The 25,239-nt window shown below is 43.5% G+C and overlaps 1 protein-coding gene across 7 annotated transcripts in view; it reads right to left on the bottom strand.

Moving 5' to 3' along the window:
* Positions 1–14,476, bottom strand: part of EPB41L3 (erythrocyte membrane protein band 4.1 like 3) — a 140,744-nt gene extending 126,268 nt beyond the window's left edge. For 4 of the 7 annotated variants that reach the window (XM_082641688.1, XM_082641687.1, XM_082641690.1 and 1 more), the window contains exon 1: positions 14,201–14,286. The gene's annotated coding sequence lies outside the window, so the exon portion shown is untranslated. Of the gene's footprint in view, positions 1–13,696; positions 13,759–14,200 lie in introns of those variants that run through there. The other 3 variants (XM_082641689.1, XM_082641692.1, XM_082641686.1) reach the window with 3 other exon arrangements.
* Positions 14,477–25,239: the final 10,763 nt, after the last annotated feature.

Raw genomic sequence — 25,239 nt, 5'->3', positions numbered from 1 at the left:
ACCAGTGGTCCCCAACCTTTTTCACACCAGGGACCGGTTTTGTGGAAGATAATTTTTCCACGGACCGGGGTGGGGGGTGGTTTCGGGATGATTCAAGTGCATTACATTTACTGTTCACTTTATTTCTATTATTATTACATTACAATATATAATGAAATAATGGTACAACTCACCATAATGCTGACAGGAGGTGGAGCTCAGGCAGTAATGCGATTGATTGATGGGGAGCGGCTGTAAATACAGATGCAGCTTTGCTCGCTCACTCGCCCGCCACTTACCTCTTGCTGTGCTGCCTAGTTCCTAAATGGCCTGCTACCGTGGCCGGGGTGTTGGCGACCCTTGCTTTAAATCATCTCTAGATTACTCACAATAACCAATACAATGCAAACACTATGTAAATAATTGATGGGGGCAAATTCAAGTTTTGCTTTTTAGAACTTTCTGGAACATTCTAAAAAAATATTTTTCAATCCATGGTTAGTTGAATCCAGAGATGCAGAATGGGAGGATACAAGGCAGCCGGCTGCACCACATTCTGAGGGGGGAAGCACAACCTTGTTCAAGGCCTGGGGAGGAAGCCACGAACCATGGTTAAAGCATCGGTTTTCACACATAAGAACTACACCGTGGGCTCCTGGAGGTGTCAGCAGACAGGAGACTCCAGCATGTGCTGCATGAACAAAGCAAGCTGCAGAAGGACAGGTACAGGACACCGTTTAAAGTTGCGTAAACATGAAAAACAACACCACAAATAATTTAGTGATGCTATAAAGAGTGAGGGGAAAAGGAATAAAGAAATTTTATGGTTACGATAAACACCAAATCAGAAGAATGGCCGATTCTAGGAGGGAGGGAGGTACAACTGTGGAGGAGAACTTGGGGAGATAAGCAATTTGGGGTAACATTTTATTTCTTAAACTGGATGTTGGATACATAGGTGGTCATTATATTACCTTTCAACCTTTCACGTATCAGAAATACTTCGCACTATTTTTTAAGAGGAATCTTCAACCCTATCTCAGCATCCTCTGGTCTCTTAGTTAACCATCCGTGGGTCATCCTGACATGGACCTCTGCATAATGGACAAGGCGGCACCAGTATTTCTGTTCCGCTGTGATTAAGAATACTGTACCGGGCTTCCCTGGTGGCACAGTTGTTGAGAGTCTGCCTGCCGATGCAGGGGACACGGGTTCGTGCCCCGGTCCGGGAAGATCCCACATGCCACGGAGCGGCTGGGCCCGTGAGCCATGGCCGCTGAGCCTGCGGGTCCACAGCCTGTGCTCCGCAATGGGAGGGGCAACAACAGTGAGAGGCCCGCGTACCGCAAAAAAAAAAAAAAAAAGAATACTGTACCACTGGTGGAATCACTTCTGGTACGAGGAAAAAGAGAACAAATTAACGGAATGATAAAGCTGTCATCACTTTTCTAGCACCCTGAAACTACACATTAGAACCGTTTAGGGTCTACAGAAAAGGCTGCATAAAAGAAAAAATGGCAATCTATGTTTAGTGTTTTAAACTGAGCTGCCTGTCACCATTTTAGACACAGCCCCTTATCTACATAGGAGGGAGGTACTTTTAGCAATGTCACCTTTGCTTCTCAGTATACTTCTTTAAAAAAATAAAATGCTACGGATAAAAGGACATCATATATCATATACACATGTGTATTTCACAGCTCACCGGCGTGTGGAAAAGCAGCGGTGTATCCAGGGCTTTTCCCTGAGGGATCCCTGGGGGCACTGGCTCCTCCACTTCCTGCAGTCTGCTCCATCCTCAGGACCACAGGAAAGCGAGGAAGCAGAAGCGGCAGGTGCTCCCTGGGGAAATGGGTCCCGCACTCTAAGCCCCTCGCCGTGAGACCACCAACATCATGGCAGCTGAACCAAAGTTGTTTCAGGCACAGAGAGGGCCTGGGTGCCCGGGAGCCCTGGGCACTGCTCCTTCCAAAACACGTTTCCAGGTGTGTCCCCTTCCCTCTTTCCACTCTCTTCCTCTGCACACGCCCTTCTCGCCCTCTCCCGGGCCTCATCTTCCATGGCGTTAATAGCATCCTACTGTAATGAGTCCACGTCTTGATCCTGACGCTGGACCCCTCTGGCCTTCAGACTCCCGTGTGAAGGCTCCCAGACATCTCTCCCGGGATGTCCCACAGACCCCGAGGGCCTCTGCACCACTGTCACCTCCCCAGCGCTCTCCCCAGATCCAATCTCACTCCATAGCCATGTGCGATTTCTGACTAAGCACCCTTTTCCCCCGGGCCTTTGTACCTGCTGGTCAGTTACAGCAAACACCCCTCTTTAGCCCACTCTGGACCCTACGAGGCCCCTCCCTTCTTCTCCACCAGGTGCCGACCTTTGGTCACGTTCAGGTCCCAGGTTAGATCTCACTCCCTCTCGTCCCAGGACCACACCTGAGTATGGGGAGGCGGGCTTCCCCTGAGCAATTTGGAGCCCCGATTCCCTTATCACAGCACTTGTCAGAGCCAAACGACTGCCAAGCGGGCAGTGACTCAGCTCTGCGCCCTGGGGGCCATCAAGTGGCTGCTGTTCATTTTGCTTCCTCCTCTGCCACCAATACCTGCACGGTGCTGGCACGAAGTCCTCAGAACGGACGTCATCGCCAGGAGAAGTACTGAAGGTGCAGAACAGTGGGAGCAGAGCATGAAAGAAATCAGAGATGTTCCTTCAACTAAATGTCTGCCACCTTGACTCCCTAACAATACTGCCGATGATTACTGCCCTCATCTTACGGCTTGAAAATTGATTGGACAATGGAAAATTACCATTGGATCATCACAGTAATTCTGCAGGAAGAAAGGGCTGTTTGTTCTACACTTTTATATGAGAATTTATGTCTCTGAGACGTCCAGTGACTTTTTAGTCCAATCACAAATAAATCCAAGCCTTTGGACGTATCTCTCATGTGAGCCCGTGAGAAGATGAGTTGGGACACAGTCTACTTCTGGGTTCTGACTAACTAGAGTTGCAGTCAGAATTCACAAAAGGGGGCATTTAATGTGGGTTGAGACCAGAGGCAAGTGTAGCTTTCACAATTTGGGAAACCTTCTTTAAGCAAAAGATGATAACATCTTAACCTTAAGTGCACGTTTCATTATTTCCATAGTTAAGTCCACATCTGAGTGGGATGGTCCAAGAAATCAAACTTAAAGGAGAAGCAAGAGAATGTATATTCTAAGTAAAAATCATATCACAAGAAAGGTAAGGTACAAGAAAGAGGGCTGGTGAGCGTAGAAGCTATCTGTTCCGCAGTTAACACGGGACTTTGGCGAGGTGCTATACGAGGCCCAAAGACATGCAGATGATTGAAGATGTGGACCGCCTGGTACGGATCACAATCTAGGGATGATGTCACACTTGCAGAGGAGGGGTACAAACGAGAAGGAAGGACTTAATAAAATGTCAAACATCCCCAGATGACAGTATCTGAAATAGCCCTCTACACCCGTCGACACCGTGACCTAGTCCTGCTTCAGAGCGTTCATCCCGATCTGAAATCATATCTGTTTATTTGTTTATTGCTGGTCCTCCAGCTTAAAATACAGGGTCCAGGAGAGCCGAGGCTTGGTTAAGTCCTGTTCTTTGCTATAACCCTAGCACCGAGCAAGGTACCAGGTACCTAAGAAGCATTCTGTAAGTATCTGTGGAATAAACAATATAGATGGCTAATGAAAAAAGGAAGAAAACTTTACAAAGGTTCAAGGTGTCACATCATCAGTCTTTCCAGTTTAGAATTGGATTTTGGTATATGTTAGTGACTCTTTTAAAATTAATTATTGCTATTGGCAAATGAATATCCTGCCTGGAAAAAAAAATCATAATTTCAACAAAGTCTCGCTCATGGCCAAGCACCAGATAAGAAACACTGGCAGTAAGCTTTGGGGGGAAGCTGAGTTAAAAGATGGGTTGGTTTGTTTTGTTTTGCTTATTTTGTTAGGCTGGGAGACACTGGAACTGGAGTCATTGGGAAAAGAGAGAATCCGGACAGAAGCTGGTCTGAGTGGAGAAGATGTGGATCCATCCTGGGGGCCAGTAAAACAGTCACTGAGGTAGGGAGGGTGGGGGGACGTCCTTCATTTGACCAGCAACACAAGCTCTTCAGGACTAAAATGGCAAAGTCAAGGTCGTTTACAATTCTAGCCAGGAGAAGGGCGAAGGCAGGGAGATCAACTTGAAATCCAACCCTTAAATAGGAGCATTTAGAAATAACAGGTATGACGGTAAACTGATAATGCTGATAACTGTTTCAGAGGAACATTCTGCCAGAAACTGAGTAGAAAAAGAGATTATGAAATTTAGTTTCCTAATATTTGTATATTACATCCTTTACCTTTTACATACATTGTCCTAATGTTAAAACACTCTGACAGGTGACTCCAAGATGTGTGTCTGAAGGTGACTGGAGAAGGTGCAGTGAGAGGGAGAAAGGCAATGTCTGATGGGGTTTTGATAATTCATCTGACTTACTGGCTCTCTACTGAGACAGGGCCATGCTCTCAGGAAAGCTTCTGAAGACTCTTAGGCTGCAATGCAACTGGAGCTCCAAAGACTGGAAGCTCCCTCTTGAATTCGTCTTTGGATCCTAAGAAATCGATGCAATTTAACTGTTTTGTTTTGTAGCTCCTATATAAAAGTTAAGAACTTCATAATATCTTGAAAATATCTGTAAGATCCAAAGTACTCGGTATGATTTTGATCAGCAGAATCACATTTACTCATAGATGCATCTCTTCTTCACTGATTTCACTCCATTTTTCTATTATCAATCATAAGGAAAGAAAACTAACCCCAACTGAAGATGTATTAGAGAGCCACATATTTTCACTTAAGATACTCATTTCATACTCCCAACCTTTATGCTAAATAAATAATTACTATCATCCCTATTTAACAGATAAGAAAACTAACCTTTAATCCTAGTTCCTTAACCTTTTAAATTTTACATAATTTCCTGGGGCCACAAAAGTGGTAAGTGGGGACTTCCCTGGTGGCGCCATGGTTAAGAATCTGCCTGCCAGTGCAGGGGACATGGGTTCGATCCCTGGTCCGGGAGGATCCCACATGCCACGGAGCAACTAAGCCTGTGCGCCACAACTACTGAGCCTGTGCTCTAGAGCCCGCGAGCCACAACTACTGAGTCTGCAAGCTGCAACTACTGAAGCATGCGCGCCTAGAGCCCATGCTCCGCAACGAGAAGCCACCGCCGTGAGAAGCCGGCGCACCACAACGAGGAGTAGCCCCCGCTCACCGCAATTAGACAGAGCCTGCACCCAGCAATGAAGACCCAATGCAGCTAAAAATTTAAAAAAAAAAAAAAAAAAAAAAAAGTGGTGATGGACCAGCCATAGCGAAATCCAGGCAAGGCTCTTTGCTCTATGCTAAGCATTCTCTCGACCATTAGTACCATTTATTTGCAGTGTATTATCTTTCCAGATGTTTACCAGACACTAGCCAGTAAGCTGGAAAGTCACTGAGATGATTCCTTATGACAGCGATCTCAGAATGCGGTCTAGGGACCACTGCATCAAAACCCACTGAACTTGTTGGACATACAGGTGCCAGGACCCAACTCCAGACCTACTGAGTGAGAACTGTGGATGGGTCCTTGGACACTGCTTTTTAACAAATTCCCCAGGTGACTCTGTTTCACATGAAAATTTGAAAACAGCTTGTGGCTAATTCTCTGAAAACTTCAACTCTTGTTATTTGGAGTTTCAAATTTGACAAAATTTTGTGTTCTCATTGAGGGTCATCTTTTGGATGATGGAGCTTGTGGTGGAATGTTACAAAATTCCATATTCCCCTTGAGGATTTATCTTTAGAGCCTCGCAATTCCTAACATAGGTCCCTAGGAACTTGGCAAAGCAGGTAAACATTATGAGCTGAAATGGCAGAACATTTGTGACACGCCTACTTGGACTCCACACTGCTCTAGATGTCTCCCAACACAGAAGTTTTCTTTCAACCTTGAGGTTGCACCACCATCACCATTTCATTGCCCAGAGAAATGGAGTAACCTGTCCAAAGTTACACACCTGAAGGCTGACAGAGGTTTCAATGTATCTTTTCTAACTTGCTGGATTTCCTTTGTTCTACAACACGGCTCCTCCCCGTGAATGACTGCTGCCTAGGGTTTAAGAATGAGGGGGAGAAACTTTCCAAATGTCCTGAGCAGACAAATCAGTCAACCTCTATTTTTCCAACTTTATACGCATTCCACTAAGAGTATTCCTCTTAAACTCAAGTCAATAAAAGTCAAAATCTAGTAGCACAAAAGAATGGTATCAAAAACCAGGAATTCTCTGTAAGGATATTACGAAAACCTCTCTATATCTCTGTGATGTAATTCTCCATATGAAAACTGCACAAAAGCTGGCCACTCCCAAGCCCGTGCTGAAGCTCAGAGTCCACGACGGCGGGGGCTAGGAGAATTCCAGGTACCATGCCCCACAGCGTCACCTTTGGTTCATAAAGCTGTCTTCCTCAACTGCATGAACACGGGGAAAACAAGACTGGCTTTCAGGTAAATCTAAGGTCCATCCAAACTATGTGCTTTTCAAGAACATGACAGAGCAGCTCATGTGCCTGGAGGATCTGCACGGAATCTGTGCGGTGAGCCTGACCTGTGCTAACCCCTGCCACAGAGGAGAAGGGGAGGCTCTGGAACTCAGAACAAGGCCAAAGGAAGCTTAGTATTTTCTATCTCTGGGCCAGCGCCCCCATAACTCCTAGTATATCGCAGCCTCTGAAGCGTCTTGACTCTGAGTTCAGGCTGGTTTGGGTTCAGGCTGCGGTGTCTGCTGCCCCTTGGGACGTGCAGGAGGCATGTGGGAAACGGTGGGCACCAGCACCCCATGAAGAGCCTCTACACAACAGTTCGAATTAAGAAATTGGGAAATAGATGGCTAAAGGCTGGTTGTTTCAGTTAAGACTAAATATTTACGCACAACATTGAGATGTACACAATCATCGTTAGAGACTTTAATTTTACTTTAATGTCCTGTTTCGCCACAGCTCTCTGATGGCTGTGATGCAGGACAATGATGAAAAGTGTGTAGGCAGTACACAGCAGGAGGAGGAGGGACTGGATGACAAGGCTTCTCATCGTCATCGTCAAGGTAATGATGCTTTACTAGTATTACACAGGACCCAAAGAAGATATTTATCTCCCATTAAAAATAATGATGCAGATAAAGATTGGTATAGATGAAAAAGCTCCCCAGAACATACTGTTGCATAAAAAAGAAAAAGGTTACATCTTAGTATTTAAGTCAGAAGTCTACTCATGCCAAATATGTAACTGTCTACAAATCTGTACTTGTGTCGAACAAAGATACTGCTATTAACTAGGTACGTGTGATGTACCAGGTACTATGCCCAGTGCTGTGCATGTATTATATATGTAATCCTCATATCCTTGAGGTTTAGGCACTGCAGCCATTTTGTAAGTGATTAGACTCAAGAAGTCAAGAGATGGCTTCCCTGGTGGCACAGTGGTTGAGAGTCCGCCTGCCGATGCAGGGGACACAGGTTCGTGTCCCAGTCCGGGAAGATCCCACATGCCGCAGAGCGGCTGGGCCCGTGAGCCATGGCCGCTGAGCCTGCGCATCCGGAGCCTGTGCTCTGCAACGGGAGAGGCCACGACAGTGAGAGGCCCGCGTACCGCAAAAAAAAAAAAAAAAAAAAGAAGTTAAGAGACTTGACCCATGACACAAAGCAATCACATAGGAAGACTGGGAGCCCAACCCAGGTCTGTCTGATTCCAAGACCCACTATAGTCTATTACACACTCAAAGAGGCAGCTTTGGGAGGATTTTTGCCAACATATCTTCAGTAGCTATCTCTAGACAACAAGATTTCTTCTTCTTGTTTTTCGATATTATTAGAAAATATTTTACAGCAAGTATGGATTATTCTTAACACCTGAAATAACAAAGATGTTTTAATTGGAAGGATAAATAGGAATGAAAATCATTCTATCTTCTGAACATCTCATTTTCCACCCTAAACGGTCCAAAAGTAATATTTAACTTTCAACTAAATATGACCACAAAAAATACATGTAGTGAATTGCCAAAATATCAGTCATTGAGAGGAATTAGCCTTACAGTCAATTTCTGAAACTTTTTGGATTACTCCATTAACAAAAGACCATCTGTCTCCAGACTCCTGTTCTTCCAATACATCCTACATTTATCACCAAGCATCTTCTTTCTGACTCCACTACTTTCAATGGCTCCCCAGTACCTAGCAAAGTCCAAAATATCCCTTAGTTTCATATCCACAATCAAGCCCCACACTCCTTAGACTCATCTCCTAGTACTTCCCAGGATAAAGGCTACATTCCAGTTAAATGCAGGCCTCTTGACTTCTGGAGTGTTCTATCTGGAATGTCTGCTCAATGACTAGTCAAAGTCCAACCATCTTCCAGGGACCAAATTGGAAAAGCCAAAACAGAAAATGAAGACCGCTCAATCGATTTTTCCTACAAAGGGATGTGCATAAGAAACATTATTACCAATACATAGAAGGGACCATGTGAATAAGCACCGAACATTATAAAACATTTTTTAAATTTGCATAGCCAAGTGACAAACCATATTTCATAAAATTCATGACACCGTTAACTGTAAGAAATAACAAGATATGTAGCACTCTGCGAATTAAGAGGTAACTCAAATGCTGGAATTTTAATTTTCTATTTAGAGAACTCTTTTAGATTTATTTAGATATTCTGTGCATTCATAAAGAAAAGAGAAACAAAACATACTGGCCGGGGCTTCCCTGGTGGCGCAGTGGTTGGGAGTCCGCCTGCCGATGCAGGGGACGCGGGTTCGTGCCCCGGTCCAGGGGGGTCCCGCATGCCGCGGAGCGGCTGGGCCCGTGAGCCGTGGCCGCTGGGCCTGCGTGTCCGGAGCCTGTGCTCCGCAACAGGAGAGGCCACGACAGTGAGAGGCCCGCGTACCGCAAAAAAAAAAAAAAAAAAAAAAACCATACTGGCCAAGATATTCAAAATAATTCTTTACAAGGTCAGAATCCAACTCTTTTGAATTGCATGCCAACTCAGTTACTGTGGTCTATGTTTTTACACAACACCATCTATATTTCTTCATGGGTGATGCACTATTTCTTACGAGTGCTCCATTACTGTCTCCAAGATTTTCTTCCAACCAACCAACACCCAATCTCCAATTTTTGATGCGTGTGCCCCGTCAACGAATTCTGTTGCCAGCTTTCTCTCTGCCATATGGCTGAGAGCAACTGTAAGACATTTCCCAATTTCAGAGATGTACAAATGTGAAAAAAAATAGGTTTGTTTTAGAAAGGATGAAATGTGGGGCTTGACTAAAACACACAGAGAGTCACTGTTGGAGAATGTAAACACTACACATAAAATGACCAAAGAGAGATCTACAAGAGAAAATAGTTTTTGTCTTTTTAGTTCAACGTCAAGATCAATATCATGGCCCAGGCCTAATTCAGCTTTGTCACTCCCCAGTCTGATCCCTTTCCTCCTCTTCTGAGTATTTCCCCTCTCCTGATATCCTCCCTGACACCAATTAGAGCTGGCAGGAAGGGAACAGCCCGCCTGCACATCTTCTCGCAAAGATCCCATTCTTTCTTCTCAGGGAACCTGCAGTATTCTCTTCTCGGATCAGACAAAACCTCTAGAATCTGCCTAATGTGAGCTATGGACAGAGCAGCAAACTTGTTATGAAGAGGATGGTGCCATTAAAAATAACAACTGCATACATGAGTCCGATAATTCTCATTTTTAAATAAGTGGCCACGTTTTCTAAGCCTTTTCAAGTATTTTTTGTAGTGAAGCGTAAGTCACACACGGCCTCATTTTTTAATTCAATTCCATAAACATTTACTCAATACCCTAAGTGTTGAGACCCATACTGGTCTGGGGATCAAACTCCAAGAGAAATAATTTCCTCCAAACAACAAGCACTCGCTCAGTATAAGTGGAGAGAAAAATAAGCAGACAAGGCAGAGTAAACATCACATCTGTTTTCTAGATTTAATATAAACCTTTCTGCTTTCTTTTTCTTTCTTTTTTTTAAGTTTATAAGGAAGGGTTAAAAGAACAGTGTATCAAAATGTCAACCACCTAAAAATTAAGTTGTCAGCTTTTTCTCTGTACTGCAAATTACCCAAGAATTAGGGGTTTGGTGCTAATAGAAGCTTACCACTCTAAAGTGTGCAATTTAACCAATCATTGTAAAGTCTAAAAATGCAGTACCGAAGACATTTCAACCAAGCAAGCTGCAGTTCTGGTACCTAATGTCAACTTCTCTATTTGTGCCATTCTTCCTTTTTTCTCTTTTCCTTTCCTTTGCTTTGGAAATGTGTTTTGGAACAGTGACGTGGTTAAGTGAGAAGCGCCCAGAGGTCCCACATACATAATACACTCATGTGAAAAAAGGACAGTCATCCAACCAAAGAGGGGGAGAGAAGACCTCGGGCTGCGGCCGTTCTCGGGTCTTCTTTATGCTCACGTCACATTCAATTCAGGACTCAAAACACGAAATTTGCTTTACAGCTTCAGAATTTCAGACTTCCTTTTGTAACTGATTCATCACTACTTGGGGTGCAACGTGTCTGTGATCATCTCTGCACTAGAATTCTCACTTTGGAGAATTCTAAAATGCTAAATTATAAAATAATCTGCAAATAAAGCAAAGACTTAAACAGAAATCAATTACCCCAAATCACTGCAGATATCTTCTACACTTGTGAAACCTCTCGCTTCCCTCCCCCCATTTTTTCTAATTGCCAACTGCAAACACATCACTTAAAAATAAATCGGAAAGAACACTGCCTACCCAGAAGAGACTGTATCTTGACAGCAACACATACTTTTGAAAGACAACACCAATAACCTAAACCGAGAATTTAGCAAGATATTTGGGTACAAAGGAGAGTAAGAAATATACTGACTCTTTGCATCAATATAGACTCGTTACTTAAATATAATTTTTAAGTGGCCCTTTAAACAAATTACAGTATTTTCCTCAGTAAGAGGAATATTCAATGATTTCTACTACTGCACACACAAGAAAACCTCCTCTTCCGATCTATGAAATACACTTTCCCATGCAGGCTTGCATCCATGTCTAATTCTCCAAACAATACCTTACGGCGCAGTCCAACTTGAGAAAGGAGAGTCTCATTCATTTACCAGGCAAAGTTAAAGCCAGCAAGATGCTTCAGATGGTCTGGTTTTGCCTGCCCCACCCTTGTTTCCTTTGAGTCATCGTGATGTCACAACACCAGGCAGGGTAGTGACTTCACTGCTCCAGCCCCTGCTTCTGAGCACACAATTCTCTGAAGCCCAGGCAAATCAAATGACAGCAGAGCCCTCCAGGAGTGCCTGATGGATTCCCAAGAAACTAGCAGCTATGGAGCCTTTCGAAAGAAAGAGATGTTGCAGTGGCACCATCAAAGATCTCTCCAAATGAAGTCGTGCCAAAGAGAAATCTGAGTCATGGTTTTCAATAGTCTATATTCCATAATGAAGCTGACATTCAGAGGAAGACTGTGGTTGGATACTTGGAAGAGGCGGGGGAGGAAAGATGACCAGGGTACTCGAGGACTTAAGAAATCTCTCTCCATTATAGTCAAATTCTCATGGAAAAGAAACATGTATTTATTTTTCAGCCTACTCTTGGAGTTCTATTTTACTGGAGAGGACTTGAATTCTAATTCGTGAATTTTAGGGCTTTTTAAAAAAATCACTAACTTAAAAAATAAATATATTTTACAACATGGAAGAGAATACACTGGACAGCATATGCCTGCCATAATCCAACAAACAGTAAATCCAGAAAGGATTCACAAAGTACTGACAATATCACATCTTCTGGGACATGAAGGGCTGCCCCTCTTCTACTTGAGTGGCCCCTGGATGCATCTGACCAACCGATGTTTCAAGACCAATGTCTAGATAAAATAGCATCTGATCAAGTAAAAAAAAATCCCAGATCTATTTGAACACAATTCAAAGTTGGCCCAAGTCCAAGCACTGTGCAAGAACTGACACAAACTGCTTTTAACCTAAGTTGCATTCGTGCAGAGGAAATGACTTAAAAATTAAATGTAAACAGTTCCCTGAGACAGACCTTTGACCTCTTTTCTTCTCAATCCTTCACCTCAAAGGGGTTTACAAATTAAATTAAGTGGCTTCTCTTCTGCTTCTTGATAAATCATACACAAAACATGTTCTGTGTTGCCAAAATTATTTGCCTAAAGTGTATTAGCTCCATAAACTGTATGGAGTAACTGGTGCATCTGGTATTTTGCTTTTCTAAACCACCAGAAAATCATAATGCAAATGAGACTATTTAGTATTCAGCTATTTTATTTTCATCAATGCCTTCTGAAGTTAATAAATTAAAGTCAGCCTTCTCAATGTAGAATTTATTTCCTCTCACAAGGACTTTGTTACTCCAATTAAAATTTTAAAAGTCTGCTACCAAAATTAACATGCATTTTTTTAAAAAACACTGTTTGAGCCACGATACAAATCACCTCCCATTCCCCAGAGTTCACTCAAGCTTGATGTGCTCTTTTTTCTTAATAGGGCTTTTCTGCTTAATTTTCTGTAATTGGTGCTGCCTTCAGGGCTCCCAGATCATAAATGGATGACCATAAATTATCATTTTTGTTTCCTTGAGACATTAAAAATCAGTGTAAAACTCAAAAAGAACGTTTTCAGCCCTGGATTTGATGACTCTACTGCTAGGAAAGTTAATGCTACCAGGAGAAACTCCAACGCACACCTGGCCGCCCCAGAGAGCCTAAAATGGGCCCCCCCCCAAAAAAAAGGGACGGCCAGGATATCTGCAAAAGCAATTCCGCAAGCCTAATGTAAAAAAGCTGAAACCCCAACTGAAACACGTAATGCAAGCGCCGCATCAGCAGGACTGCCTGACCCTCTCAGGATTTCTCAGGCCGGCCTCCACGCGTAATTAATACCACATGTTCTCTTTATCTTTCTATTTGTTCTGCAACAATCTCTCCCTAACTTTAACCCTAGGCTGGAACTGGAGAAGAAACGCCTAGACAACTTTGTATCCGGAAATCTGAAAACCGAAAAGGAGAGAACGCGCCGGCGGCAAAGGACCACAGTGTCAATTTACTAGGTAACCACACCCACCGCATTGCAGAAGCCGTGAACTTGGCGGGTGGCGGGGGGGGGGGTGAGATGGCGGGGAGAGTTGGAGACGGAAAAGGGGGAGGGAAAGGAGGACGAGAGACGAGGGGAGACCCCAGAAAGCCGGCCCCCGCGGCAAGGAGCCGGGAAGCACCCGCCAGGAACTGGCTGAGACCCCGACTCCCGCGATTCCGAGCCCCGGCCACCATCCCCCGGGCTCCCCGCCCCCAGCCGCCGCAAAGCCGCCCGCGCACACGCCTCCCGAGGCAGCGGAGCCTCGTGGGCGCCAGGTGAGCAGCGCCGCCCCTGGCCCCTCGGCCCCGCAGGTGCCCCGGCCCCGAACCAACCCTGAGACGCTGCCCCCTCCTCCCTGGCCGCCCGGCTGCAGCCCCCGCCGCCATCCGGGGGCCGCCGCCGTCCGGGGGCCGCCGCCCCACTTCGGGGAAGCGGACAAGTTACATAAAAGCGGCCAGCCGCTCCCGAGCGGGGATGCTTTGTGCGAGCACACCTTACCGGCCCCGCGCCGAGCGTGCAACCGCCGCGCCCAGGCCCCTCCGCCGGCCGGCCCCCGCCCCCGCCCCGGGCGGCGCCGCAATGTCGCCCCCGCGCCCCGCCCCCACCCTACCCCGAGGGGTAACTCAAAACATGGCGCCCGGGACGGTGGGGGGTGGGGGGCGAGGAAACTGACAGAGCAGGGGCGTGGGGAGCCAACCGCCCCTCTCGGCCATGGCTCGGAGGGAGGACCCCAGGCCGGAGGCCAGGGCTCAGGCTGCGCGTCGGCCCCGCGATGCTGCAGCGCGGCCGGCGGAGCGGGCACGTCTCCGGGCGCGAGACGCGGCGCCGGGCTCGGCCCGGCGGGGGTCCCCGCGGGGGTCCGGGCTCCCGCGGTTCGGGCGGACGAGCGGCGCCGGAGCCACGAGTCCGCCGGGCCGCCCCGCGCCCGCCCACGGCCCGCCCTACGCACCTCGCGACCCCAAGCCCCCTCGGATCCCCTAGCTCCGCAGGCAGAAAAGTTACCTGGCCTGGGCCGGGGGCCCGGGCGCGCCGCGGCGTAGGGACCGGGCTCGGGCGCGCGTCCTCTGGCGCTGCGCGGAGGCTCGGGCGTGGGGAGGAAGCCGCAGACTCGGGCCGCTCGCCGCGCTCCCCGCCCCCTTTTGCAGGAGCCACGGAGGCTCCGCGGGCTGCGGCGGGGCACACGCCCAGGGACGGCGCCCGGCCAGGCTCGGCCGCGGGGGAGGGGGCGCCGCGGGACTTCAGGACTGTCGCGCCGCGGCTGCCTTCTCCATCGTGGCGCAGGGTCGCGCTCGGGGACGACGCCTCCAGACCGTTGCCAATCGCGTTAGCCTTTGGATTTCCACTGCGATTTCTGCCCGGCTCTCTATCCCTCCCAGGCACCCCCGGGAGAGTGGGGGGAGGGTGTTCCTGACCTTCAGGTGAGTTATTTATTGGCTTAGGGACTGCAGGTTTTGGGGTTTTTTCCCCCTTTTTGAAAGAAAAAAATCAAATTGGCGGTGTTTTGCACAGGGTGGGTGCCCCAGAAATACTAAATTAATGGAGAAGATCTGAATTGAAGGTTGATGGAGGAGGTTTCCTGTCTTTGGGCAGCCCCCGCCTCCCCACTGTCTCCCCCTTCCCCACCCTAAACCTGCAGTTACAGGTGGTCTCCTGGGCTTCCCAGCCTAAAGAGAAGTCATTATTGATAACGCTTCCCACCGAAATGGAGGGCGGGGTGGTGCACAACGACTTGGGGGCAAAAGAAATTATTCCTGGTCTCTCACAGAATCTAAGCTCTAACCAAGTAACCAAGGCACATTTATTAAAATGTTAAGGGCCTCTCCACTTACTCCTAGTCACCCTTCCAGGAGCTTCCGACTCATTTAGGGAGGGGAAAAAATGGATTTACAGAAGTATTGCATTTACTATCCAGTGCCAAAGATGTGGTGCAGAGTTAAATGGCTGTGGCAGAGCTTCTGGACCTGCTCTGTCGGCGAGGCCCCGGGAGGTGGGAAGACTTGGCCTGTGTTTCCAGGACAGGGAAGATGGCAATGGGGGGGGGGGCGTATAGCACAAGGAACTCTATATTCAATATCCTTTAATAAACCATAAAATGGAAATGAAAAAAAAGAAAGGGGAGGGGGCATTGTTCACATTTTTCAGGTTGTATAAGAGAGAAGTTTGGAAAATTGTGGTTCCTATGTTTCTGTGGAGTTTATGGATCTGTATTCTGTAGATATGCAGCTTTGAAAGATTTTTGAGGAAGAAAATGTGACTTGTTATGTTATAGGAAAACTATTCTGATAACACTGCAAAGACTAGAAAGGATGGGCAAATACCAGAAGCTGACAGGAGGTGACTATGGCATTGTTCCAAGTACCAGAGATAACAAAGACCTAAACTGTCTTTCAAGTGACAGATAAAGGGTCAGTTCAAATACTGGATGCATTTGTGGATGATGACCTGTGTTCATTTCCTATCGGGGGCCACAAGTGTTAGACATATATATATATATATACACGTATCACATCTGTACATATATGCTGGTGTGTGTTGCATATAAGATCTGTGAATAAAGAAAGGATTTATTTTCCTTTTTTGATATGCACACTAAAGCACTTTCCTTTTTTTTAATTTATGTAGGTTGTTTATTATAAAGGATCCATTGTTTTTATTAACTGCATAATGTTAGGAAGAAAATACAAGGAATACTAGGATTAGGGACAGAAGTAAACCTGTAAACCAAGCTAAATCTGACATCACATAAATCATAACACATAAGTCCAAAGTAGTTCTCAAAATTGTTTTCGTATCAGTTTATAATTCTGTTTTACATGAAGCAATGTTTCTCTTTTATTTTTTAAATTTATCTATTTTTTTTCATTTTTCTTAACATCTTTATTGGAGTATAATTGCTTTACAATGTTGTGTTAGTTTCTGCTGTATAACATATACCATGCTGCTGTATAACAAAGTGAATCAGCTATATGTATACATATATCCCCATATCCCCTCCCTCTTGCATCTCTCTCCCACTCTCCCTATCCCGCCCCTCTAGGTGGTCACAAAGCACTGAGCTGATCCCCCTGTAAAGCACTTCCCTTTAAAAGTGGACTTGAACAAATTGTATTGTTTACAATATACATCACATTGGTATTATCATTCGAGACAGAGATGGTTTCATATTCTCATTTTATTGCTGTATTTTTGCTATTTTTTTTTAATGGAAAGCAAACTGTTTTCTCCCTGACTCATGAATCTTAATCTTTCTAGTGATGGAAAAAATCAGCAATAGTGTATGAATGTCTATTTTCTTGGGAGAAAATGTTCAAATACTAAATATTTTTTTTAAAGTTAGAAGTGCCTAGCTATTTATCCTAATACTGCATAAATTCAAAATTCGGAGTAAAAACCATGCTGCTTCACAGTTTAACAGTAAATGTGGGAAGCAGTTACTATGAAACCCTTTGGGTTTGACCAAGGCTCTCTGCTATTCTTTTTTTGTTGTTTTTCCTAGCACACATATGGAGAAAAAGAAATGCCAGACGAAAATTCATGAGCAGCACAAAGCTAGCTCATCAGTAACTTGCTTGCATCTCTGTAATAAACTCTCTTCTTTCTACCTTGTGAATATCATGCCAAAGCCGCTGCTAGTCATCTGTCTCCCCACAGTGCCTCACTGGGAACATTGCAAGCAAGCATTGAACACTTTTGCTAAATGAATGAATGGACGTTGAATAATGAACTAAGTTGTCACTTGACTTTGAGGGTTCTGTTTCCTCACATATAAAATAAAGGACTATTTCCAAAAATCCTTATGTTTCAAAAATACTAGGGTTCCATAAAATAAAAAGACATTAACACATATTAATACCTGCTGAGTAAAAGCAATAAGGGAAAACCTACACTTTAACGCTCGTCAAGAAATAAAATAACGAGCTCTTCCACATGGAAAAGAGAAGGAAAGTAACAAAATAAAGGAGAAGACAAGGTGATGATACCATTATAATTGGATTTGCTTTGTTTCATAAAAGACCAATGTCACCCTGCATCCCTCTCACTATCAAAAATAAAGCCACTGCACCCCCAGAGAACTTTTTATTCTTGTCAGTGTGAGACCCCTCATGGTGCTGTTTCGGTGGGTTACAGAAAAGTAGTTCTTGGGTCAAAGGAATGCCTTTCAGACAGTCCCAGGGTGAGTGCAGATTTGGCCTGAGAACTCAGTCAGATTCCAAATTTTCTGTGTTCACACAGGAAGTACTGAAATACTCCATGAAATGTGGGGAACGATTCCATGACTCCAAGCCCAGGTCTCAGGATGCCCATTCTGGTCTCTACCACCATAACTAAGGCTTACCCTACAATAGGCTTCCTGAAATTGCTCTGTTGTAGGGAAGATACATCACTGAAGGCCAACAAGCCATTCAGAGAAAAGGGACACAGCTAACTTTAGGTAAGATAAGTGTGTAACTTCATCCCAAGCTGTAGAGACAGGATTCCCCCACGAACCTCCATCCAACCACAAGCATCCACAGCATACCGACTCTTTGGTACTCACTGGTACCCTGCTACCTGATGAGCAACGATAACTCCAGGGAATTCCCTAGCGGTCCAATGATTAGGACTCCAGGTTTCCACTGCAGGGGGCACCGGTTTGATCCCTCGTTGGGGAATTAAGATGCCGCAAGCCGCATGGCGTGGCCAAAAAAGCAAAAGCAAAAAAAATGATAGCTGGCCTGACAGCCAAGACAAGGGCAGCATTTGCCGGTTGTATTAGAGCCTCATCAACAAGATGTCAGGGTGTATTGTCGACCTCATCAACAAGACCCCAGGAAGAGATGATGGAACATCTATCAAGTGATCCCATCAGAACATTGCCCTCCAACACGAGGACTGGGAGAACACTGAGGCTTGACCAAACCCTACAGATGCAGCTGATCTAACAGGCATGCAGTCCTGTTGACAATCTCAGACTACCCTTCATTAAAGCATGTGGTATTTAAAAATATCTCTATATTCTTCAGTCCTTTAAGTTGACTGTTTCCCATAGTCAGTTGCCTTAGTAAACTGTTAACAACACTCGAAGTAGCTCGTTGAGACTTATTCTGTGCTCAGGATAACGTCAGGCACCTGGATTGCTTATCAAGTCCTTGAAATGAGGACACAGTCTTTAGCCACGGCGTTACCAGGGACCATAAGTAAGGGAAATACAGGGATGAATGCATAATTCAAAAGCAACAAGCTTATTCTTCTGAAATAAAAATTCATTTGAGAGTTTCTAGGTTCTAAGAATAGTGTCAAGTTAACAGCTCATCAAAGCTTCCAGATGCTTCCTTCATTCCAAGTTTGTATACATCATTTCTGCATACATGCAGAGCACAGATGCAAACCGAAATTTTAAAATGCCAATAAGTACAAATGCACCACAAAATATACAAACACATGTATGTATGAGAGGAAGTACATATGATGTACTTCCCCCTGTTAGTACATCATGAAAACAATTGTTCCCCACAAGATTCAGAGCTCTTTTCTACCTTTTTTGTTAAGATATGGAACAGATTCAATGCCTTCAAAACATCAAAACATAATCTTAATGGAAAATAAAATGATTTATATGCAAATCAAAACTACAGTGAGGTATCACCTCACACCGGTCAGAACAGCCATCATCAAAAAGTCTACAAACAATAAATGCTGGAGAGGGTGTGGAGAAAAGGGAACCCTCCTAAAGTGTTGGTGGGAGTGTACAACCACTATGGAGAACAGTATGGAGGTTCCTTAAAAAACTAAAAATAGAACTACCATGTGATCCAGCAGTCCCACACCTGAGCATATATCCAGAGAAAACCATAATCTGAAAGGATACATGCACACCAATGTTCACTGCACTGTTTACAATAGCCAAGACAGGGAAGCAACCTAAATGTCCATCAACAGAGGAATGGATAAAGGAGATGTAGTATGTATATATATATATATATATATATATATATATATATATATATATATATATATATAAAATGGAATATTACTCGGCCATAGAAAAGAATGAAATAATGCCATTTGCAGCAACATGGATGGACCTAGAGATTATCATACTAAGTGAAGTAAGTCAGACAGAGAAAGACATATATGATATCACAAATATGGAATCTAAAAAAATGATACAAATGAACTTATTTACAAAACAAATAGACTCATGCACATAGAAAACGAATGTATGGTTATCACAGAGGAAATGACGGGGGGAGGGATAAATTAGGAGTTTGGGATTAACATATACACACTACTATATATAAAATAGATGATCAAGAAGGACTTACTGTACAGTGCAGGGAACTCTACTCAATATTCTGTAATAACCTATAGGGGAAAATAATCTGAAAAAGAATGGATATATGTATATGTATAACTGAATCACTTAGCTGTACACCTGAAACTAACAACATTGTAAATCAACTCTACTCCAATATAAAATTAAATTAGAAAAATAAAAAATCTTTCCTATTCATCAAAATTCCGTATTTGCCTCCTTCCTGTCTTTGTACTCTTGTAAAAATATTAGTCAAAAAGATGGGACTAATATATATCATGTAAGTTTCATTGCATTAAAATATACCCTTATTAAATAATTTTTTACTTTCTCCATTTGTAGTAAATTTTAGAAATCTCAGCCCTTTTAAATAGAATAATTTCTGGGGAATTCCCTAGTGGTGCAGTGGTTAGGACTTCTTGCTCTCACTGCCAAGGGCCTAGGTTCGATCCCTGGTCAGGGAACTAAGATCCTGCATGCCGTGCAGCGCAGCCAAAAAATACAAATAAAAATAAATAGAATAATTTCTAACAATAAAATTTTAAGGGTTATTCTAATCCTCAGTTCTTTGTAAAGTTTAAACGCTGAATAACTCTATTCTCTTCCCCTTAAGTAAAAACACAGAATATTTTATATTTGGGCATTTTGTATATAGTGGCAAAATATAAGTAATGGAAGCTGGTAACCTGTAATATTAGGAAATTCAACTCCCAAGCAGTTCACCATCTGAGACCATATTGATACCCCAAACAGATGATCACTACTGAATGATGCCAAGACAGTTAACATTTTAATCACTTCCCCCGAAAAGACATAAAATAAATGCCAGCAAGCCCCTCAGTCTCCTGTAAAGTTGTAAATAATCCTAACTAGCTATTTCATCTTAACAGCAATCAACAAGAATGAACCGAGGAAGAAAAAAATGGTAATAAGACACATTCAGATGTCTGGTTTATTAACTTGTTGACTCTGTCTCCAGATTTATGTTCTCCTCTTTAGGCAAACAGGCCATACTTAACTTTGTAAACTGAAGAAACATGCAGCTATGACTACTCCAAGAAAAATGTCAGCTTTGCTGCTCAATTTGATTCCTGTTTTCCAGGACTTTTATTTGCTATGTCCAGTGTCTCCCTGTGCATGCATACTTAACAGTGTGGGTACAACCTGAAAATAGTCCACAGCTTCCAGAATGTTCTGGGAATCAATGAAAACATCATTAGACTATCTTTGCCCCTTGAAATAAATTTGGTGCTTAATAGGTCAAAGCCATCTTAAAGAAAGCTTCTGCTATTGACTCTCTCCTGTTCAAAATGTTTATCAGGCACTTGTCAGAACATCAAAAAAGGGCTTATTTGCAAATGATAGAAATCTGAGAAGGGCGCCAGAGAGTTTCTCAATCCAGGTGGTTTGTGAAGAGTTTAAGTTTTATATTTGCATGTCAACAATAATCTTGGAAAGCAGTAAAAGTACCACTTATATCAGAATCCCTCGGAGTACTTGTTAATAATGTTGATTCCTGGGTCCAGCCCCTGGAATAAGCAAACCAGAACCTCTGGGGTGGGATCCAGAGAGCAGGCACTTTTAACAAGCTCCCCAGGTGATTCAAAATCACACTTGGTTTTGAGAACCACTGATCTAGGTGACCAGGGTACAGCAATAATGACACAGGTCAAAAAGTTGGTGTATTATTCACACCAATGTTTCACAAAAGGTGGGACAGAGAAAAGTGAGAGGACAGCCTCATTCAGCCACGTAGGCGCGTGGAACTGTAGGGACCCTACACTATGGCAGTCAGCACACGTTTTGCCAGAAGAGTTATTGTTTGGATCCTGTCGTTGTATGCATCAATTTGCAACAGCAGTTCATTCGCAGTAAGTATAGTAATAAATAACAATGAAAGATTGTTCTGTACCCAGTTCCAGCAATAATTGGATTTGATGCCTATTTATCCAAGATTGCAATAACACTACAACTCTGACCTTAATTTCCAAGTACACAAAACATCTTGAAAAAGTTGCCAAGAGATGTCTCCTCAAAGTGGTAAATGGAAAACTAACTGCTGGCAGTTTGAGTTAAGTTTGAGATTTGACTTTCCCAAACCCAGCAAATAGAAACCTTAAGTTATTCATACCTTTTGCTATAACATACATATACAGACAGGCATACCCTGTGCTGATTAGTGAAAGCTAGTGAACCAAATTAAAGAAATCGACCAGAGGATACATCTTTCTACCCTTAAGCGCAACGTGAGGTTTCAGAGAAACAAGATCATTAATCCCATTAGTATGTTGTTACTTCATAAGTCTTGTATTTTTCATATCATTTGTAAGGTTAGTTTGGTTTTATAGTTGATGAGAACTACAGCATGATGAATTTAAATCTAGTTTTACATCTGTATATATTTAAGTAACAAAAATAATATAAGGTAATATGGGAGGCATCAGAAATATTTTCTTTCATTAAAGCGATGTTAAAGAATGAGATTTCAGGGGGCTTCCCTGGTGGCGCAGTGGTTGAGAGTCCGCCTGCCGATGCAGGGGACACGGGCTCGTGCCCCGATCCGGGAAGATCCCACATGCCGCGGAGCGGCTAGGCCCGTGAGCCATGGCCGCTGAGCCTGCGCGTCGGAGCCTGTGCTCCACAACGGGAGAGGCCACAACAGTGAGAGGCCCGCGTACCGTAAAAAAAAAAAAAAAAAAAAAAAAAAAGAATGAGATTTCAGCTCAATAAAAGATAATACTAATATGGACCAGCTGTCTTATGAGCAGTGGGCTCTCCAGCTAGAATGATCAAGGGGACACCACATGACATCTGTCAGTAATGCCCCAGAAGAGATTCCTCTTACAGATGGGCAATTGGGTAAGAGCATATTTAAAGTCCTGTCCATCCCTGAGATCAAATTGTTTTCCAAGTGTTTGCCACCCAGGAACCAGGGCTTGCCCACTATTTTTCATTGTTTAGGTAGCAACTCAAATCTTGACTTCATTAAGATATACTGAGATATATATAAACACATACGCATGTGTGTGTATACATATTATGGAATAGCCTACAAAACTTCTCCATTATAGGTTGCGATTAATCTGCCATTGGTTCATTACTTTTTCTCCATGAATCTGAAGATAATTTCCATGACCAGTTCCCTTCCTACATGACCTCTCTGATCCATCAGCTCTAACCCACTTGTTCCATCCTTGCTCATCAGACTTTTATCTCTGAGTTAGGTTTTATTGCGTTGCATCCAGTGGATGGGCACAATATTGTTTGAGTCAAGGTCTAAAGATTCTAAACAGGAAACCATTATATTTCTAAGCCCTTTTCTGAAATGTTCCCAGGTGTTCCAATGCCCATTCCCAAACTAGTCCACTCTTTAACAAAATCAAGCAGGCACACACTTGCCATACCACATACATGTTCAAGAATGCCATTATGGCTTGATGAACAGAGTACTGAATGATGTCTTAAAATTGTTGTGTGGCCTTGAACAAATTTCAGCTTCTCTTTTTATTTTTTTGGCTGTATCACGGGGCATGTGGGATCTTAGTTCACGGAACAGGGATCGAACCCGTGACCCCTGCAGTGGGAGTGCGGAGTCCTAACCACTAAGCTGCCAGGGAATCCCCAAATTTAAGCTTCTCTTGATAATATCCATTGAAATATTCCTTCCATTTTCCGTCTTATTAGAATAGAGCCATGGTTCTCAACCATGGCGGTGGATCAGAGGAATCACGTAGGGGAGATTTTAAAAAATAGCAACTGAAGTTCATTATCATGGTGGCATGATGGATACATGTGAGCTTATTATTATAATTCTCTATACTCTGTGTACCTTTGAAATATTTCACAATAAAAAGTTTAAATTTAAAAATATTTTAAAAAATAACTGATGCTTGAGATCTACCCGAAACCAATGAGATCAGAAGCTCTGAAGAATGAAGGGTAGGCATCAATATTAACATTCCCCAAGTGGTTTTTAAGGGTAGGCAGAGTTGAGAAACAAGAGCAAGAGAAGACTGAAGCATAAAATTAAGTTGAATATTAAGAATTCCTCAAAAGAAGGACACCATAAAAATAAAAATTCATAGAAGTTTATATCTGTTTATATCTTCAAGTAGAAGCCACTGGATTAAACACGCATTTACCTATTTGTCCTCTGTGAAGCTAGTTGCTTTTTGAACACATCTTCAGTTTCCTTGGCAGTGCCTGCCATCAGATTTGTTGATACTCACACTCTTTAGGGGAAACTTATTACTGTAGCTGGCTGCCCGTTTCATAGTAATGTGTCAATAAAGTGCTGGCATATTTAACAACAGGCATAAAGAACTCATAACAGTAAATACCATGACTAGAATTTCAACAACTCTTCAAACACCCCAAAGGGAAAAAAAACATCATTCAATTTTATTCCAAGTTCCTCTGTGAAGTAGAGAAAATACACTTACACACTCATGAGTATCTTAGGTGGTGGATGGTAGAAGATTCCAGCATGTAATCAGAGGGGTCTAGTAGGGAATCATGTCTAAATAAATATAATCTTAACATTTTATGAATCGGAGCTAGTGATTTCCCCCAGGGGTGTTCAGGCATTGGGGTTCTCATGGTGCCTAGCCCAGGGATCAATATTTTTGCTAAGAGCCAAAATTTATGGAGCATTTACCTTGTGCAAGGAACTGTTTTACGAGCTAGTCTATGAGAATATCTTGTTTCACCACCATGAGAAGCTTATGAGATAGATCCTATGATTGCCCTTATTTGACAGAAGGGGGAAATGGAGCAGAATCAGGTTCAACAATGTGTCCAAGGACACACGGCCATGACCAGTAGAGCCAGGATACGAACTTGGGTGGTCTGACTCCCAAGCTAGACCCAAAAGGCTTCTACCTCTACAGTCAAATGTACATATACGCACACACACACATATTTGGTTAAATCTCATGAAATCGGCAATCTTCAATTGTTTTTTGACTTTCAAAAACAGTAACTTTACAGTAATGTACGCAGTGAGAAGACACTGCATTAGCTATGAAGGCAGAGAAGCATGGGGTTAAGGAATGGACTATTTCTACTACCATGGACATGTTAGAGAACAGGAAAAGTCCGCTGAAAGTCTCTTAACATGAATATAGCAAGAATACTCTGGTTGTTTTCAGTCTAAGACGATTCTAAAAGAACTTAAGGCAAATGCTAGTAAAATAATTATTACTAACTTTTCTTTAATACCTACCATGTGCCCACACTGTTTTAAGTGCTTTATATCTCTATTCCTCACAGTTCTGTGAGGCAGGAACTCTTATGATCCACATTCTAGAGATGATAAAACCAAGGCCACTGAGCAGCTAAGACACTTGTCCTGGTCACACTTTGGGAAGTCGTGGACCTGGCAATTTTATTTTGGAGGCTGTGCTCTTAACCACAATGCTCAGTTGTTCCTACAGAATTCCATCAGTTCAGCTGGAATTTCCTCTACATATCAAATTTAAAAAGCTATACCCCACATGGAATCCATGTATACAGATGGATCTGTTTTACTAAGAAGAGCATTCTACTACTATTTCGAGTTTGAGAAAAAGGCCAAAGGGGAATGCTCTAATCCATGAGTGAATTTTAGGGGCTCTACCCTCAAAATCTATCCAGAATCCCACCACACCCACTGCTAGCACTCTGGGGCAAGCCATCACCATCCCTCTCTGGGTTCCTGCAAGAGTGTCATCACATCTCCCTCTTGTGCCTCCCTGGGACCTTTGTT

This window comes from Mesoplodon mirus (assembly GCF_964341445.2).
Source record: "Mesoplodon mirus genome assembly, chromosome: 13".
Taxonomy (NCBI): domain Eukaryota; kingdom Metazoa; phylum Chordata; class Mammalia; order Artiodactyla; family Ziphiidae; genus Mesoplodon; species Mesoplodon mirus.
This window is presented reverse-complemented; position numbering and strand designations above follow the sequence as displayed.